We start from the raw sequence: 21,121 nt of genomic DNA on the forward strand, positions 1-21,121 counted from the left end.
TTTCCAAGGAATTAATGAACGACAGACGTATTGCCCTCTTGCGATGAAGTGATCGTTCTTGAAATCTGAACACCAGCCCTTATTTTCATAAATCGTCTTGGATCACTTCGACGTAAGTCCTTAAGTGCACAAACTTTGCCATTCACAATCTAACCACGAAGATAGTTATTTTTGGGGAACAGTACTTCACCCAAATTTATGAATCGATGCCATTAATCAACCCTAAGGTTGATTTTTGATGATAGCGTTTACCCCGATACATGCCGCGTGCCCAATTTAAGTGTTGAAGTTTGATGTCAAATCTTTTCATTGTGCCACGAATCGGTTTAACACGAATAACAAATTCTTGGAAAATCGCACCGATTCGACTCTTACAAAGTATTACACGGTGGAATTATCCGGGACTTGAGCTCTGGATCCTTCGATCAGCAGCCTAAAACAACACTCCCTTATATAGTGGTAGCTTTCAGCCTGGCTATTTAATTTGATAGCTCTGGCAACAATTTCTAGGTGTTAAAATCGTTCGCCTTAAGCGGGATTTGATCCCGGATCCATCGATGTCCATCAAGTCCTTTACACCTTGAAATTGTTGTCTTTTAATGCTTACTGGCGGATGAATACGTTACAAGTCACTGTTACGTCATCCCTCGCAGTTTCTTTGAATTGATATCTCTACTTTTTCCCCTAACTATGGCTTTCTTCAGAAAGTGCCAGCCTCGCTTTGTGGTCGCGGGGTTTGATTTCGTCGCGCAAGTTCTTTTGCCGTCCTCTCTGACACTCCATCAGCATTAATAATGCCAAAAAAACGTAGCAGAAGAGTATCCGTTGAAATACCGAGAGGGTAGATTCTCCAACGAGGAAAGCGTTGATCAAACGGACTGGTAACCCAGATGCAATCCCTCTGTATTACTCCATCTCAAACACACAGAGTAGTTGTCTAGAAATCAGAATTAAGCAGATAACCGTAGCAATCTACGGTTGGGACAAGTGAGCAGTGTTTAACCAAAGGTGGGTCATCGTCTATCAAAACCAACCTCACAGTTGATGAATGTGGCCATTTATGATATAATTTTCCTAAAAAGATGCGTGTGAAATCATTTCGCATGTATTCGGATCCTTTTGTTCAGGAGTGATTCAGGATAGCCTCGTTTGAGGAAGGAACAGTGCAGATTTGAAAGGAAATTATCAAGGGGGTCGGGGTCATTGAAAATTCCGTGCCCTCTGACAACAGCAGTTACATTAATTCTCTGTCCATAAGAGGACACAGAATTTGCAATGACCTCGACTTCCTTGATAATTTCCATTCAAATCTGCACTGTTCCCTCCTCACACGAGGCTATCCCGAATCCCTCCTGAACAAAAGGATCCGAAAACATGCCTACGCTCCCAAACTTTCCTCCGCCGCGGAAACCCACCCTCTTTCAATTTGCACCACATACTTCCCGGTCTTAGAATCTCTGCGATTAATCTTAAAAGACCCCTACCCTATCCTCAAAAATCATAAAGCCACCGTCAACTTTTTTCTCAAAGGTCCCTCTGTTACTTTCAAACGCCCTGCCAACTTATCAGATCTTCTCAAATCAACCAATCCACTCCTTAAATCCCCGCCCCGTCCCAAAACCACTCCCATGCCCTGCAATAAACCTAGATGAAAAACATGTCCAATTTTCAAAACCAAAATCCCATCCCTCTCCCACCCGCTTTTTAAGTCTCTCCCACCCATTCCCTACTCTACTTGCACATCTAGCAATGTAGTTTACCTTATGAAGTGCCAACTTTGCCCTGCCTATTATATTGGACAGTGTACCACACCCCTTAATATTAGAATAAAAAACCACCGGGCCTCGTGCAAGAATTCTTCCTTGATTGGATTGCTCCCTATCCCCAACACGCCTCCAAATAAAACACTGCCTTTGATAAATACTATGGGGTGTCCATCTTAGCATCCCTCCCACCCTCTGACCCTCCACTGAAACTCAAAACAATAGAGCAATCCTTCATCTGGCTCTTGGATTCCTGGAATGGCCCAGGTGTTAATATTAGGCATTAATTACCCTGTCCTGAAAATATTTTCAACCTCCCTCGACCCCCATTACTTTCCCTATTTTCACCACCCTTCTAACGCTTCCCCTCCAAACTCATCCCTTCGGAAACCTCTCCCCACCTTCCCCTTCCATCCATCGTTCCAGCCGTCGTGTTCCCGTCAGTTCTATACCTCTCTTCCTTGATAAAGGTGGCAACGACCACCAATAATTGTAAACTTAGTGAATCTCTTTTTTGTGTTTCTGTGTTTCTTGCCTGTGTCCACTAGTGCTAAATTTTAAACATTTATAAACGCATATATATAAGCGTTTGATAAAGTGAATTTGGGGAAACTATTGAGTATGTTGCAGAGAATAGGAATAGATTGGAGGGAAACGAGGCTAATCCACAACCTGCACATGCCAAAGACTGCTCAGATGCGAGTGGGGAACGGTGAGTCCGGATGGGCAGTGTTAGGAAGAGGTGTAAGGCAGGGTTGCCCATTATCACCGTTGCTGTTCTACCTGTATGCAGAGGAAATAATTAAAGAGGCATGGGAAGAACTCGAGGTAGGAATGAAAGTCGGTGGGGAATTCGTAAAATCAGTTAGGTTTGCTGATTACCAAGCTTTAGTTTGTCAGTCAGCCAAGGGGTTGCAAGCATTGCTGAGTGAATTGGAAATTACGTGCGACAGGTATGGGATGAGAATCAATATTAATAAAACAAAGGTTATGCGATTTTCTAGATAGAAAAAGGCTAAGCTAAACATTAAAATAGGAGGGCAAAAACTAGACCCGATGGAACAGTTTACGTATCTCGGTAGTGTTTTGGACCAACACGGTCAAAGTAGTAGGGACGTAAGGAGAAGAATTGCGCTAGGCAAAGAGGCTTTCACGAGGAGGAGGGAGTTGATGACGGGGACTTTGAGTAAGGATGTTAAGAAAAGACTCGTAAAAACTTTGATATGGAGCTTAGCTATTTACGGCGCGGAAACGTGGTCATTGAAGCAGGAGGATAGATGTAGACTGGAGGCTTTTGAAATGTGGGTGTGGAGAAGAATGGAGAAGGTGAAATGGACAGAGAAGAAAACACACGAGGAAGTGCTTGGTATGGTGGGCGAAGAGAGTGGTTCGTTGGGAGCAATCCTATGGAGGCAGGAAAAGTGGATGAAGGGGGTATTGACCGGCAGCGGATGTTGAAGACTGTGATATAGGGGAGAATGTTAGGCAAACGAGGAAAGGGAAGGAACAGGATAGGGATGTTGGACGGGATGAAGGGAGGAAGAAAGTACTCAGAGCTGAAGTAGAGTAGGATGTTGTGTTTTGCTAGGGGTCACAAATTATTTAATTAGTAATTATGTCCATCCAATAACCTACCTTAACCGGTAGATTACCTAATATATATATATATATATATATATATATATATATCATATATGTATTTATATACTCCTTCATGTGGAAATAGACAGAAGGCAAAGGGGTAGGAACATATATATAAAGGACAGACACAGGAGAGGTGGGGAAGGCGGGACAAGTGCAAAAATATTTCTTGGCCGGGACTTGAGCACAGGATCTTTCGACTTGCCTGTCCATCTTTGTCATTTATTAGAGGCGGAAAGCATAGAAAGAGGATCGTTGAGGACATTCTATAAAGAGAATCACACTTTAATGTAAATTTCAGCCTATCAACTCTCCTATTTTACGCGACACCTTTGGTGTAGGTAAGATGTCTCCAAGAATCTCCAAATGATATACGTAAGTGCATAATTTCCTGTGATTTAGGTTTTTCGAGTGCATGCACTAACGTATATTTGTGTAGAGGCAACGTGAATTTCTATTGCATGTGGTTTAATTCTAGTGTACGGGCGCTCACCAGAAATCCCCCGCCACACGCCCTTGGGGGTTATACTATGTAGATCTCGATAATCGGAACTCATGCAAACCTGTGGAACAAAGAAACAACCTGTCCTCGCAGTTCTCCCAATGGCAATTGGTCATGACCCAAAATGTTTTGTGTGCTCCAACATGTGATTCCGTCATCCGGGAAGCAATTGATTGGCCAATTTCTCCTGAAGAACGACTATTGTTCTGTCGATGGAAGCAGCCAGCGTCGCCAGGGTCATTACTCCTCACTTGTTATTCACGCGATTGTTGCCGATGATGGGATGCGTCCAAGAAACACAATGTTACTCCCGTTCCGCGTATGTAAACGTGACGAGGAATGCGCCTGAAAATTTAATTTCCGAGCATTCACGCGAAATTCCCACCGCGGTTCGTTACTGAGAAGGAAGACGAACTCGGGGGGAGGGGAAATCACGTCGGGGGCGTGACTCTCTCTTCGCTTCCGACTGTATTCCAACACTTGAAGTGTCAATGATGGGAAACCATTTTCCGAGGAATGGTTTGGTTGGCGTGCTTAAGAGGTCTTTAGGGCTAAAGACAATATTTGCGGGAGACCAAGCGCTGCCAGCGGCTGAGTGAAGCCCATCTGGTTCAGATAGACCGCCCAAAATATGCTACTGAGCTAATGGACTTAGCCGACAATGTTTACGAAGTAAAACGACAGCTTGGGCGGAATCATTGGGCATACCAACCAGGCAGCCTAATCGGAACGCCATGCTATGGCGAGTGCTAAAATATCACTGTAATATATGGTAATTATAGTTTATATTCCTTTTATAATCCAGTACAAAGGAATTGTTCACTCTCTTTAGCGTAACATTATTTCGATCATCGATACTCGAAAATTTTAAATATATCATACTTTGACTAAAATGAATATAATTTAAGGGCATTAGTGCTAGTAATATAAACAAAATAGTTTACAATTTCCTATACACACAGTTAAAGTATATTGCCTTGGTAATAGTATGGGAACAGGGTGAAGAGAACTTCCCATTATGGTTTGGCCAACTGTGCCTCCGGTTTTCGACGCACCTTAAATATGAGCAATGCCTTCACTTTTTTGCGTTCCTCAAGGAATTAATTTGATTTTTAAATTTTATGGCAAGTCCCTGAACAACTGGCGATCAACACTTGGGTGATATACAGATGAAGGGATTAATTCAATTGCAAATATTTATTATGTGTGGTTGAAGGGAGCAAATGATTTTATTGACATTTTCGCTCAAGGACTTGAGTCTTCCATCCCTCCCCTTCCTTTCTTCATTTCGAGGATGCATGCAATGTAATGCAATAAATGATATGCAAATGATTGAGCTTCATGATCCAACCTTTCCCTCTTAGCCTATGCCATTGAGCCTATTTCCCGTCATTTAATTCATCAGATGGCTTGGTAAGATAATACCCAGTTCTTATTTAACGAAACTGAAACTGATGACTGTTTCCTTAGAAGTTACCAGAGTTTTTTGATTTATCTGAAGAGAATGAAATAAAAAAACACCGGCTAATCTCGTTTTTTTCCAACATCGAGATCCAAAACGCATTCAAGAGGAAAAATCATGTGCTGACAGGAGGGTCGATTCTCATAACATGTTAGCACCACTGACACAAATGAGAGCTTTGATGGAAACTATACAAGGATGCATTTTGATTGAAAGCAGCGTCTTGAGAGCAATAGATTAGAAATATCGAAAATACAATGATGCATGGCACGTCACGGCTCTGTCAATCACTTATGTTATTTTTACTTTTTATCGTTAATATAATGACATTTTACAACCAAACATTCTCAACATTCTTACCATATTTTCGAGCAACCGTCGCAGCAGATTGATTGAAACCGAATTACGGGATGTACGCTAAATTGACGTTTCGATTATTCACTCTGCAGTGAGCTTGAAACTGATTTAAGCGCTGTCAAACGGAATCCAAAAAGTGACGCCCTTCCGTGATACGAATCATCACTGTGACGAGGGAACTGAATGAGCGCTCGATTGGGGGTTAGAAATTGTTCGCTGGGAAAGTAGTTGACATCTAATTCAGTCAGCCATCCGCTGGACTTGTCTAATTACCTCTCGGGAGTCGTGCAGTGGCTCCTCGAAGTACTTACCGGACCCTTGAAATGCTGACGATTTCCTTTCCCCTGCTGTCCACCCACTGGATATCCGGGGGTGGGGTTCCGTGCGCCGAGCAACTAATCGCGCCACCTGTGGAGTTGGAGTAAATGAGCGAGGCTGGAGGCTCCAGCAGGAAGACGGGACCCTCGAGGTTCGCGAGGCCGTCCGAACTCGAGAGGCGGGAGTGTGGAGACATCTTCTGAGGGAGGCCGAAAGCTTTCGCTGGAAGAAGGTAGAAAGGGAATGCTACTTCAGTGTCGATGATAAGATGGCAGAAGCGGGCAAGGGGGGGCGGGTGCGGAAGATACAAGCTACCGCGTTATAACGAGATCAGAGGCATTTTGGCAAACGGCCAACTTAGAATTGACAACCATTCACAAACAGCAGAAGTAAACAGTGATAATTGTTAACAGTTAAAATAATTTAAAACAAATTGCCATGCATTTGGGTTCCCATATTAAAGACGAAATATATTACATTTAATGCGAGGCACTGCGAGCAGCTAAATAAACGATTTATTATTTCTGAAATATGTAAATTTAATGCTGAGGATATCAGTGTTCAATGGTCTTCGCCATCGAAGAAACTGTCGAGAACAAGGCTTTCAGGTGTGAACTCAAGTACTTTAGCCGTTTAGAGTTTTGATTAGGTTCATTTTAATATGATCCGTAATGAGAATTATAATCCCATAAAATGATCATGATTTTAAACGATGTATTTATTGAGCGTGGTTGAAATTTTCCGATTCCCATCAATTGATTTTGAACTCGGACTTTGGATTATGTGCCAGGAAAAATGAGCAAAACAAATATCTGGTCTCGCGTGGCGAATGAATCAGTTGCAGTTGATTAGTGGGCCCTGGAGAGTCATTTTCTGAAGAATCAAGAAAGAAGTCGTGGTTCTATGGATCGCAACCTCGTGGTGACGAAATGGCGCGTCTCGGGTTTCCCCCTATTTTACATGGACGTGATCTCTACGGCCCTCCTTATATTTAACTGGGACTCACAATTTCTTCTTCATTTTTATCATCGCTCTTTCTGAATTCCCGTATTTCACGACTTTTCATTTAAACCTCGCATTAAATTCAATCTACTCTGGTAATTATTTCTGTGAAGAAAATTGCCTAATTTGGGATAATATTATTCCATTGCTCAAAGTGAGAGTGAATATTCTTATCATTTCTACAAAATTACATTTAAAACCAAAAAGGCAAAATGCGACCAAATGACAAATTGTAGTCTGCATGTAAAGACTGATACATGAACAAATAATCATATACAACACTACCTGATGCTTTTGAATTGAAACATCAATTTATAATTTTTTGAAGATTTTCCTCCATAGCGTTAGAATTATTGGGTAGGTGAATGAATTTTCATGACTTTCTAGATTGTAAAGGGCGAACATTTCATCATCATTTTCAAACGCACCGTAATTTTTGATTTAGTAGAATTATTTTCATATCACCTATGTGCAAATATAGTATAGAATATGGTAAAAATATTTTACAGAATATAACATAATATAAAGTGAGTGTTTCTCATGATATTTTTTATGTTTACGCATACTTTGCTACATTGCTACATAAAAATGACAGAAACAAAACGATAACAGTTTTTTCTTAATAATAGTAAGGAAAAAATCCCTTCGTAGAAAGCTCTCAAAATGTTAACTGGAGAATAAGGAAGACTAAATACTCAAAAGTTAATGCTACCGCTGGAGATGGATTTCGACGCAGGTGAACAGAAATGAGCGCACAAAATAAAAGCATCTTCTCTGAAGTAAGATTGCATTCTTCTTTTCAGAGGTGTCGTGTTGCCTAGAGCTAATAAAAAAACAGAGTGGTCAAAATATGAAGACATTTCCAGACATATACAGGTTTTTCAGACCAAATATGTTTCGGATTGGTTTTCTACAATTTGCTACTCAAAGAAGCTCATGAAACCATAATAAAAGATTGCCTTTTCTTTAATATATACCGCATACATCTGATAGCCGATTTCTCCATAAAAAGGAATGTGACATATACTACATTTCAATGAGAAGTTTATTAATATAATGAAAACTATTTACTTGGTTGGAAAAGTAGGAGGTAACAGAACACAACAGGAGGTTGGCTTAAGGAGGCGGGGATTGCCAGTGGAGTATTCACCCACAAAGGACAGGAAATATTAAAGGGAAGCGCGCTACGCGACAATGCTGCACTTGGCACTGCTACTATGTTGGTAAATAAACCTAAACTTATTTTCAAAGTGTTTATATCGAAATTCCCTAACGGAATTATGTTTTCAGTAAATTTCTAGGATACCCTATCGAAACCAAGGAGTTTTCTGAGACTCAATGCTTCCAGGGGCGTGTTTAAACACGGTAGCATTCTCCAAAATTCTCCACTTCTATTAAACGTTTTCCCCCAACCCTGTTTGAAGGTGGGTTGTTTCATGGACTAAGTCTGAAACTTCAACAAATATTCTAAAACTCCACATTTAGTGAAAACATTCGTTGACACCGCAACTATTCTATCTTGTTCATTTTGTTGAAAACGCATCATCGTTTCCCCCCACCGCCTTGGTCTGCGCAGAATCCGACCCCTTCTTCTCTTCCTTGTCATGCCTAGAATCTCTTTGCCTGTTTCCCTTTCTTGGCAATTCGGTGTTGCATTCTAATCCAGGCAAACATTTCAAATCGAGTGTTCTCCTCCTCTTCGGATTCTTGTTCTCTCGGACAAAGTCCAAGAGAAATACAAATCTGAACTCGATATCTATATATATAAGTTTCATTTTCTTTACTGGCTTACTTAAGTTTCTTGCCACCAATTTCGTCTTCATAAAATGTGACCCCGATCAGTAGCCTAACGATCTATCCATTACATTTATTATGAGTCTCCAGACTAAATATGTTAATACACTATGCAGCTGGAGCAATTTTTCCGCAGGTAATTTTCAATTAGAGCATAAAAACACAGGGCTCTTCTCTGGACGACCTTTATTTTTTTGGTTAGAGAGGCATTACCCGTACTCGAAACTTCAGATATAAATAAACGTCAAAGAAGGCTACGGTCTTCATAAATTTTTAACTTCAGTCAACATTTTCATGAGATCCATTTTTCTTCCTCCTTATTTTAAAATTCTTTTTGCGCTTCTGAACTGAAAAAAAAGCAAAACTCATAGCCACTCCTATTATTATTAATTTTCTTCCAGGCAAAATTCATCCTTCATTAGTGAATCGACCTGATGGAAGCTAAGATGGTAGCACGTTAATGCCAACCAAGGTGCGCTTGTAAGGGGAATTAACAATCAAAGTTCTGAGGTAGAAAAATCTTGTCCACAGGTAAATAAAATATGAGAAAATGGCAAAGTTATAGAATATATTTTCGAGTTTTTTCTTTGTTGGCTTCCTGCTTCCGTCAGTTCTGGTTGGAAACTAAATTTGCGTCTGAAAAAATTTGAAGATAGTACAATATGTGTTTATGCACAAAGTAGCGTATTTTTTTAACTACAAAAAACTTGAAAATGTTAAAATCATTGTCAGTGGTGGTCAATTGGTCGAGACTTAAGCGAATTAATGAACTTCCTAAGTTTATTTCCCAAATATTAGTTTACTCTTTTCCCTCGATGCATTAAGAGATATCAGATACTAGATTTTATCAAGTTAAGCATTGTAAAAGCTACGGAAGAGAAAACATGCTTACCATGTCGGAAGACTATTTAAACGGATAATTACGAGGTCAGCGGAAATGCATTTGGGCCCTAATAATGATGATAATGAGGGTTGGCGCAGTCCATGAATTACACTTTGTCCACCTGAAAATAACAGATACCATATTTTTTCCGACGCTTCCACCTTTCATTAAAAACGGAAGATTTTCCTGACGACGGGTTCATTACCGTTTTCCTTTGAGTAAAAGGAAACCCTTGATGTGTCATGTGCTCTTCAAATACCCATAAGCTCTGCAGTGTTCAGAGAAACACAATGACATCAGGATAAAGTGAATTTGCTAACAGTAAAGCTGATTTAACCATCCCGTCCATTATTTGCATGGCCTTTGCAGATAAGCCAGACTTCGTATCACGCCCTCGCCTCACTTACTTTTACTTTTTTGGAGCTAACAGGAGTATCGATTTCAGTCCTTTTTTTAATCAAGTAGCCCGCCTAACCCCAGAGGGATGACGAGTTTATCTGAATGTATTTTTTTGGTTCCCTCTGAATTCCGTCAATGTGCGAACATTTTTTTGTGACACTGTAGTTTGAAACGAGGGAGCGGATTTTAATTTTGAAATTGAATTCGAGGGTGACGGGCAGATAACGAACCGGTTAAAAAAAATCGACCCTCTTCCCTTCCTTCGGCAACTATCCTCCCCTCCCTCCCCACGCCACGCCACCCTCAACGTCCCGCGGATGACGCAGGGTTCTCGAATTGGGTCAGTAACTGTTAATTGTCAACATTTCTGTCTCTCCTCAGGTGGTCCATAAATCCCTCAGAGGGAATTATGACTCATCTCGACGGTGACGCAGGGAAAGGACACGGATTTATAGGCCGTGCTCCACGCTCAAAAAAAGTCCACGCTGCGCAAGAATCGCATTGCATAGTAGCAGTTAAATACCAACGGCGCGGTTGAAGTCCATTGCCACTGTGAGCGGGAGGAACGGGAAAAGGAAGATGGCGGAGAGAACCGCAGCGGAAATCAGCGATTGCGTGCGTTGCGAAGGACACAGCGTCTACAACTGAGGCACGATATCCCCGAGTGTTTTAATGCATTGACTGATACGGTTAGAGAACGTTAGGTACAAGGGTAATTTGAAAAGTTCTCGGAATGGAATAAAAACATAAAAGACCTTTATTTTTCAGTATTTACCTCAGTAAAACCTTTTTATTTTTCAATGAAGTCCCCCTGTACATACACAACTGCACTTGGTCCAGCGATGCTCCCATGTCTTGATCCCATCTCAAAAATTAGATTCCTTTAGGATTGCAAATTATTCGTCTACTTCAGCTGTTTGTTCTTTGCTTGAAGAGAATTTCCGTCCATCGAGGAGAATTTTGCGCCTGGGGAAGAGAACTGATGGACCCTAATCAGGCGGATAAGAGGGGTGTGGCCTAAATTCGTATCGTACCCGGCGTATTTTTTCCATGGCATTTTTGTGAGGGCGTGCATTATCTTGATGAAAGATGACTTTCTTCGTAGCCTAACCTGGCCTTTTTTCGTACGTGTTTTACTGTAGTTGGTCCAGGAGATTAACGTAGTAATTCCCAGTAATTTTGTGACCAGTGGGAAGATTATCTATCGGCAGAGTCCCTTTCACTTCCCAGAAAACTGAAGCCATCACCTTTCCAGTCTTTGCTTCCTTTGGTGGTGGTGAATCGACATGTTTCCACCGCTTTGACTGCTGTTTTGTACATGGGGTATAGTAGTGGACCCAAGTTTCATCTGTGCTCACAAAACAGCACAGAATATCTTGTAGGCTGCTATTAAAATGGGTCAAACATAGTTTGGAAATTTCCATTCTGATGCGTTTATGATCCTGTGTCATGAGTCTTATCACCTATTTAGCAGATAATTTTTACATATCCAATTCCATTTTTTAAGTCTGAAATGCCATGCCAGATGATATCCCTATCTCAGTCGGCGATCCTCGATGACCATTTAATGCACGCATTTTGCAATAATTTCTGGGGCAGTGGTACGTTTTGGATGACCACTACATGGATCATCACCTAAGCTGCCAAGACCAAACTTAAACTCGTTCGCCCAGTTGGCAACAGTTGAATACGAAGGAGCAGAGTCCCCTGTCAGAGTGCTCTGAAAGTCAGCGTGAATTTGCTTTCATATCTTTTTTAAGAATTATTTATATTTTTAAGTATTTATTTTAATTTACTGCACAAATAAGTAGACGGGATCAACAACAGAGAGACGTCCGCCCCATAGATATCTTCCCAGATCACTGAAGCGTTACGTTCTTATACACGAAGGATTACTTATTACTACGCGGGAAACTCGTTGCGCTAGCGCTGGCATCTGCTGGTTATTCCAAAAACCTTTCTAACTACCCTCGTATACCTTTTAGCATGCGATATGCGGAATGTTCGCCCCTTAACCGATCTGGGGTCCATTACACGGCGGAAGCGGCGAGTAAGGTAGCGGATAGGATACTCGACCACTGTAGGCCTTTTTTAGGATAGAGAGCAGGTCACTTAGTGGGTCAATAACATCTGGGGATAGCGCGTATAATATTATTAATAAAAATATAACAGTCATTGACAACACTGGCAATGATTTAGAAAGACATGTGACACGCACTTCCCCACAAAGGCGTCCTAAATTACAGTCAGACACTAATAAGGACGTTATTCAACATCAAAATAATTTAACTATACTTGTTATAAATTGCAGAAGCCTCAAGAACAAATCAGCGGATCTAGAACACATAATCCAAACTCATTCCGCTGATATAGTATTAGGCACAGAGAGTTGGCTGTGCAATGATATTAATGACCAAGAAATTTTCCCAATAGATTTCAAAGTTTACCGACACGATAGAGATACAAGACCCGGAGGAGGGGTTTTCGTGGCAGTTAAAAGTCATTTTGAAAGCAGGCAAGTTTCATTTGAAAATAATAACATAGAAAGTGTTTGGTGCACCTTACTACGGACCAATCAACCCAACATAAATTTATGCTCTTTCTACAGACCTCCAGACTCAGATTTGAAAACACTTCACACCCTCAACGATCAAATTCACAAGTTTACACGTAAATATAATAACAGCATAAACATAATTGGTGGCGACTTTAACCTCCCTGGTATAGATTGGGACAGCAATATCGTTAAATCTGGGACCCGCGATCGCGAATCTTGCAATTCCATGATAAAATTGGTTCAAAGAAACTCCCTCCATCAAGCAGTACGCATGCCCACCCGTGGAAAAAACATATTGGATCTATTTCTTACAAACACGCCGGAACGTATTATTAGTGTATCAACTGATGAGGGCTTGAGTGACCATAAAGCAATTAATGTCCATTTGGACATAGCAATAAAAAAGATTGTTAAACCAAAAAGAAAAATTTATAATTACCATAAAGCAGACTTTGAATCTTTTGCCAATCAATTAAACTCTTCACTACCCGAGTTCAAAACCCGCTTAAGTCATGCCAACGTGGAAGAAACTTGGACAGAATTTGTCAATATCATGCAAAAAGGAATCGTAGATTTCATACCTATAAAATACGTTAAAGCAAATCGCGACCCCAGGTGGTACAATAAAGACGTTAGAAAAGCCCTTCGAAAGCAGAGAATGCTACACTCTAGGGTAAAGAGGGCAGGCGTGAACACATCATCTCCTGAGAATACACAATTATGGGACACATATAGATCCTCTAAAATTGAAACCAAAAAACAATTACGTAGCGCCTTACTGGAATTTAAACGCAAAGTACTTTGCGAGCACTTGGACACTGACCCCAAAGCTTTCTGGTCATATGTTAGGGAAGTAAATGGGAGTAAACAAACCGTGGCTTGCTTAAGGGATTGTAGCAATGTAATTCATACAGACAGCGAGGTTAAAGCTAACATCTTAAATTCATTCTTCCAAAGCGTTTTCTCGAATGATGTTGCCACCGCATATCTCCAAGAAACAATACATACTCCACCCATGGAAAAAATAACAGTGGACCAACAAGGAATTCTAAAATTACTTAATGAGATTAAACCCAACAAATCCCCGGGTCCCGAAAATATACCAGCTAGGGTGATAAAACATTTAGCTCCAAACATTGCCCCGTACCTTGAATTTATATTTAACAAATCCCTCACAGAGTGCAAAGTACCTAAGATTTGGAAAACCGCGCAAATAACGCCTATTTTTAAAAGTGGTGACAGGGAGGATCCCAGTAATTACAGACCTATATCTCTCACTTCTATCTGTTGTAAAATATTAGAGCACATAATTGTCAGTTCAATAATGAGACACCTTGACAACATTAACTTTTTAAGTGACAATCAACACGGATTCAGGAAAACCCGCTCCTGCGAAACCCAATTAGGATTATTTACACATGATTTACTTGTATCTGGTGAGAGAGGTAGGCAAGTGGATGCCATCTTCTTAGATTTTCAAAAGGCATTTGATAAGGTCCCACATGGTAAACTCATTCATAAATTAAAGGTCGCGGGTATAAACAAGGGCGCTATAAGTTGGGTTAAAGATTTTCTTTCAGAGCGGGAACAGAGGGTAGTCCTTGATGGCGCTAGTTCCGACAGCGTTCGAGTCACGTCGGGGGTACCTCAGGGAAGTGTGATCGGGCCGTTACTTTTCTTGATTTTTGTTAACGATTTGAACCGCGAAGTGAAAAGTAACATTAGGATGTTTGCGGATGACACGGTGATCTATCGGGAGATATCTGGGGATGAGGATCGTTTTATTCTAGCGCAGGATTTAGATTGCATTACTAAATGGTGTTCTAACTGGGGATTGACTCTAAATTATAATAAATGTTCAGTGGTAAATTTCTTTAAAAGATCAACGGGATTTGCTTACAAATTAGCTGGAGGTGACCTAGCAGTAGTTGATACGGTAAAATACCTAGGTGTCACATTCACTAAAGACTTAACTTGGGGGACTCACATACGTAAAGTCTGCGGTCAAGCAAATAAAAAATTGGGATTCATTAGACGCATTGTCGGCAAAAGTGACTCAAAGGTCAAGGAACGTTGTTACCACGCTCTTGTAAGGCCTCATTTAGAATACGCATGCAGCGTGTGGGACCCGAGTGAAAAAGGTCTCATTCGGGAAATTGAGAAGGTTCAACGCCGGGCAGCCCGTTTTGTAAAAAATTCCTACGATAAAACGCAAAGCGTTACCGAAATGCTCATGGATTTGGGGTGGGAATCATTAGAAGAGAGACGATTCAATGCAAGACTGAAATTATTAAATAAATTCAGATCCGCATGTTTCAGCACCGAGGTCTCGCAGATTATTCGTACTCCTACATACATTGGTCGCTTGGATCATGCATATAAAATTCGGGAAATAGATGCCAGGACTAGCCGACTCAAGGACTCCTTCTTCCCACGGACAATACGGGATAGCAACTGTAGGATTATAGATAGTAAAAATTCCACTTGCCACCCTCAGTGTCTAAAAAATAATTAGTTCTACTTAAATGCATGCTCCTCCACTAACCTTATGTGTTTTGTTATAATAACCCATTCTTTCCGCATGATATCATTCGTGTTCTGTTCATCTGTTTTTAAGTTTCCCTTTCAGTCCCTCTTCCCTCCCGGCGGGGGGAAATTCCTGCTACCTGCAACGTTGGGTCGAATTCCCTTCCTTTTACTGTCTCTTTGGGGGGTTGAGTGTTTTGTGGTGCATTTTCATGTGGTAGTGATGTTTCACATTCTTGCTTGTTGTGTCCTGGCTTGCGTGTTTTAGGATGGCTTTCGTGCTGTATCCTGGGGTGCAGTTTTTTGTTGTTTTGCGGTGTATGTGTTTGCATGAGTATTGGATGGAGGGAGTTTTGCATGAGTGTGTGCGCTGCTGGGGTGTAATTTTCCGTGTTGTTTTTTGCATGTGGTATTTTTCGTTTTTACGGTTGGTGACCTAACACCCCCCGCCACACGCCCTTGCGGCGGCTTGCGGGGTATTATGTAGATGTAGATGTAGATGTTAGGTTGATAACAGGGGAGATCTGTTAATTCAAACAGGCTGCTGAAAAACTTCCTTTTGTCAATAATCTAACTCTAAACATATTACTCTAGTACTTCAGTTATACTGTAGATCGGATTATTTCAGCACACCTATTCTTTATTTCTTCAACAAGAGGCCGCCTCTTCAAAAGGCAAATATCCTCATGTACAAGGTGTGATCAAAAAAAGACCGGAATGATTTTACTCTGCGCAAACCGTTCAACGGATTGGAACGAGACACGGTGCGCCATCTAGCGACACATCTGACAACTAAAACGACAATTGCTGTGTTAGCTTACGTCGAGTCAATACACAGCAGAAGCGGGACGTGTCTCAACCTGTTCGTCTCCGCGTGCAACGGCAGCAATGAAAGAGCAGAGGAATAGCGTGGGTGCGTTAAATGTTATTTAAAACTTGGCAAAAGTGCTACGGAGACATATGGAATGATTCAGCAAGCCTTTGCTAATGAATCTATGAGTCGAAGCCAGTATTTTGAGTGGTACAGTCGTTTTAAATCGGGCAGAACCTCGAAAGATGAAGGTTCACGAACGGAGCGGCCTTCCACTTCGACAGACCCCAACTATGCGAAATTGGTCAACGATTTGGTGCGGGCAAGTAACTGTTTAACTGACAGGGAGATAGCCGAGGAAGTGAACATTAGTTTCCGATCCTGTCAGACATTTTGGACATGACGCGCGTCACATCAAAATTCGTCCCGCGGGTGCCGACTGATGCAGAGAGACATTTGTCTGGAACTCATAGATCGAGCCGATGCTGACTCAGAGTTTCTTAAAACCATCGTTACCGGTGACGAAACCTGAGTTTACGGTTACGATGCTGAGACAAAGGACCAGTCTTCTCAGTGGAAAGGTCCTCATTCTCCGCGACCAAAGAAAGCTCGCATGTGTTGGTCCGATGTGAAGGTCATGCTGGTGTGTTTCTTCGATTGGCAAGGGCTAATTCATTACGAATACGTCCCTCAAGGTCAAACCGTCAACAAAGATTTCTACTTTAAGGTTATGAAGAGGCTGAGGGTCGCAGCGAGCCGAAAGAGGCCGGACATGTGGAGAAACAATGAATGGCGTTTCCACCACGATAACGCGCCGGCTCACACGGCGCTGAGAGTGACAGAGTTTTTCGCCAGAAACGGAACTTCCGTGATCCCACAGCCACCCTACTTTCCAGACGTGGCTCCATCAAAATTTTTTTGTTTCAAAAGTTAAAATCAATCTTGAAAGGGCGCCAATTCGACTCTATTGCGGACATGAAAACTACTTGTACGGCGGACTTGAAGAGTATCCCTAGGGCGGCTTACCAGGCAGGCTTCGAGAGCTGGAAGAAACGTTGGCAAAGGTGTGTCGTCAGCCAAGGCATGTACTTCGAGGGCGACAAGTTCGATTAAGCTGTATCCGTCGATATCAACAAGTTACAAAATCAGTCCTGTCTTTTTTTGATCACACCATGTAGGCGGTGAATTGAGCAACGGCAACTATCACCGCCTCGTGGATCTTAATTTTCCGAATCACTTTCTCAAAATATTTTGGCAAAAACTGCGAACGGAGCCATTTCGATGAAATTCCTACTTCCTTCGCGAATTTGACTCACCAGCAAGGTCAGCGGTATCGAGAGGAAAATAGAGGTCGCAGGAGGGCAGAGCGGCGATGACTCCTCGAGGGGAAATGCAACGAGAGGTCGAACGATGGAGGAGGGATGGAAATGGCGCCAAGTCTCCAAGTCGTAGGAAGACCGGGGAGGGGAAGAGGGGGGGGAGAAGATTGCACTTGAGCATAAAAATCTTCTTCTTCCCTTCCCTTGGGGATGGAGATGAACTTTCAGGGAAGAGGAAGGTTATTTTCATCTAAGAATAAAAGTAATTTTAACATATATTTATCCCACAATTTGAAAATGCTGATGAACTTGAAAGATCGAATCTGAGGCGGAAATGTACCCTGCAGAAGACAAGTTTATACTCAGGGTACTCAAAATTAATTACGGACGCATGAGTAATATTTTAAACTATTTATCACAGTCGAAAATGCTCTCCGAACGGGATATCATGGCTCGCTCTCCATCATTGAATCCTCCCCTGCTCGATTGAGGGCGAACCCCCGGTGCCGGACACAAGCGTCTGGAACACATGGCATCACTCCGGGGAGAATGCAACCCTGCTCCCCGCCGCGGACTCGGGGCCGCCGGAGTTGGGCGTGGCGGCGGAAAGGCGTGAGCGCCTGCGATAAACGCCGAGCCGCGGCCGACCGATGTTTCCTCCCTTTCGAAGCAGTCAATCTTTCGGCCGACCCTAAAAAAGCGCCGCCGCTTCGACCCTCGATCACTCCCGCGTCCACCCGCCCGCCAACCGTCGGACTGCCGGCCACCTCGAAATATCCCTTCACGTACGGCTTCCACCATCCTTCCCCGCTCCTTATTTACATCCACCCAACCACCCCTTCGACCACCCTCCACTCGCCCCTGGGGAGTCGGGAAGGGGAGTAGATGGGCCGGATGAGAGGGCGCGGGGCTTGGAAAAATTTCGGAACGGAGCAGAGCTAAAGGCATGTTCGGGAATGCCTACATCGGAGGGAAGTTTCGGCAATAAATTACTACTACTGACCCTGAAACATCTACTATCGTAACGGTAACGACCAACGGAAATTCGAAAAATAGTGAGTCTCTTTTTTGTGTGTTTCTGTGTTTTTGCCTGTGTCCACTAGTGCTAATTGTTATACATTATTATTCACGTCCGTGAGACTTTCAAAAAGTGTTATATATATATATATATACTACCTTGATCAAAAATTTCCCGGAATTTATTCAGAAAATTAAAAATACAAGTTTATTCATCTAAATCTATATTGTCCCCTTCAAAGTAATCCCCATCGACTGCAACACACTTATGCCAGCGCTTGATCCAATCCTCGAAACATTTTTTATATTCGGTTTTCGGTATGTCCATCAGTGCTTCCTGCGATTTTTCCATTACTTCCTCCCGGCTGCTAAAACGCGTTCCCCGTAATGGTTTTTTTAACTCGATTGAACAGAAAGAAGTCACAGGGAGCCAAATCAGGTGAATTCGGTGGCTGTTGGATGGTATTTGTTGCATTTTTCGTCAAAAAATTACGAATAATGATAGCACTGTGCGACGGTGCGTTATCATGGTGCAAAATCCACGAGTTTTCTGCCCACATTTCTGGTCTCTTTCGGCGAATTGCTTCACGCAAACGTCTCATAACGCCCAAATAATACTCTTTGTTTACTGTCTGGCCTTCTGGCAAAAATTCATGATGCACTACACCGTTGTAATCCATGAAAACCGTCAGCATTGCCTTCTTTTTTGACTGAAAACGACGTGGTTTTTTTGGTCTCGGCTCATTTGGTGAACGCCATTCACTTGCCTGATGTCTGGATTGCGTGTCGTACTCATAAACCCACGTCTCGTCTCCAGTAATGATCCTTTTGATGAATGTGGGATCGGATTCAGCCTCGCAAATCATGTCTTTTGCGACGTCAACACGGTCTCTTTTTTGCATGAAATTGAGGTCTTTTGGCACCAACTTTGCTGCTACACGACGGAAACCGAAATCATTAACCACAATGTCTAGGGCGGATCCATAGGCAATGTTCAAGTCCTCCGCTATTTCTCTGATGGTTAATTTGCGGTTATTGACCAACATTTCTTTTACTTTATCAATTTTTTCACCGACTTCCGATGTCGATGGTCTGCCACTGCGTTCATCATCTTCGATTGACTCACGACCACTTCTGAACCGCTCGTGCCACTGGTAAACGACCGTTTTTTTTAGAGAATCGTTGCCGAAACACTTTTCCAACATTTCCAACGTCCGTGCGCCACTAAATCCGTTTTTTACGCAAAATTTAATACAAGTTCGTTGTTGCAAATTTAAATCCATTTCTGCAATTGTAAAAAATCGCCAACACACACAGAGATAGATGTACTCTTGGCTACGTAACTTTTGCAAATGTCAAGTTATGACACTAAGATTTAAAGGGAATATCAACAACAGATGTACCAATTTAACAAAAAAAAACAGAACTCAAATCGGAACGATGGGAGCGCCACACGGTGGTTATTCCGGGAACCTTTTGATCAAGGTAGTATATATATATATATATACACAAACAAGTTTATTTTTTATTAAATAAACACTACCATTTTTTATGGATTAGATAAATTTTTTTTCATCTTTGTTCTATGTAATACCATTACCTTTCTGGCAAGAGCTCCATATTAAAAAAGTATGAAGACATTTAAGTGATGCCAGATTAGCTGAAGTCTTCTTAATATCATTAGCAAACAATCTAATGAACTTACTATCGGAACTAAAATAATTTTTTCTCATTTAGTTGATGAAAAAAATAATATCTGGATTACAGCGTATCTGGAAAGGTGAATGGAAATGACGATGGACTGAGCACTCTTTTGAATTTTTTCCAAGCAGCACACTATTAACGATAACAATAACAAAATTAAATACTATATGCACGATATCAACTATCACTGAAGACACATGCGAATATTTTTAGCCTGATTTAAAAAAAATGAGAAACCATATTTTTCTTAACACAAATGTTCATACGCGATGGATTTTAATTCGTTTGAACTTTTATTGATTTTTCATTGAATTTACTTCATTTACTTAAATGTACCTTAATGGTGGTGAAGAAATTAACCTTTTTCCAGATTAATTGCCTGCAAGAAAATAGGTTGAAGAAAACAAAAACCCCAAATTAATTGGCCCACAATTTGATTTGATAGATCAACATTTAGCTACCTCCGAAACCATGCCTCCATTTTCAATTTGGCCATAATCCAAATTAAAAGCAAGCCGTCGCCTCGCACGTACAACTCACAGCTCTGAGGAACATCTGATGACTTCTCTACCCCTCTGTTGTCCATTTCCTCAAAATCATCTTATGAAACAGTTTTGATTTGAAATCCCAGGATGTTTCGCGCAAATTTTCATCAATATTCGGCAACCTTATCGCTTTAAGGCTTCTCTCAAACATAGATCGTGGCGAAAGGGCAAACTGTCATCAACACTTAAGACTCCAATTACCTCATTTGCCCAACTATTGGTGCAGCGATGTCTTTGATTACTCCGCACATTTTCGGGACTCTATCAGTTTACCATTCGATTTCCCCTTTGCAGTTTTCATCCGGGGATAATTATCACGGGCAGGGAAATTTCGCCCTAGGCCGCGCAAACGGTGTCCCAGGGCTGGAAAATTGCCAATCTGACGTTTGTTTTTCGAGTTTCATTTCCGATTACGCCATGCATTCGCCCTCCCCTCGCCCCCCTTCCACCTCCCCACCTCCCCCCCCCCTAAGTTTTAATTTGAGAGGGATGCAAAGCATCAATCATTCCTTACATTTCAA

At 41.7% G+C, this 21,121-nt stretch overlaps 1 long non-coding RNA gene across 1 annotated transcript in view; it reads right to left on the minus strand.

The window, feature by feature from the left end:
* Positions 1–6,206: 6,206 nt before the first annotated feature.
* LOC139696079 (uncharacterized) overlaps positions 6,207–21,121 on the minus strand; it is a 229,773-nt gene continuing 214,858 nt past the window's right edge. The window contains exon 3 of the long non-coding RNA XR_011702558.1: positions 6,207–6,265. This is a non-coding gene — a long non-coding RNA (uncharacterized lncRNA). The remainder of the gene's footprint in view (positions 6,266–21,121) is intronic.

Source organism: Hetaerina americana, unplaced genomic scaffold (assembly GCF_022747635.1).
Source record: "Hetaerina americana unplaced genomic scaffold, ioHetAmer1.1.p SCAF_67, whole genome shotgun sequence".
In the NCBI taxonomy this organism is placed as follows: Eukaryota; Metazoa; Arthropoda; class Insecta; order Odonata; family Calopterygidae; genus Hetaerina; species Hetaerina americana.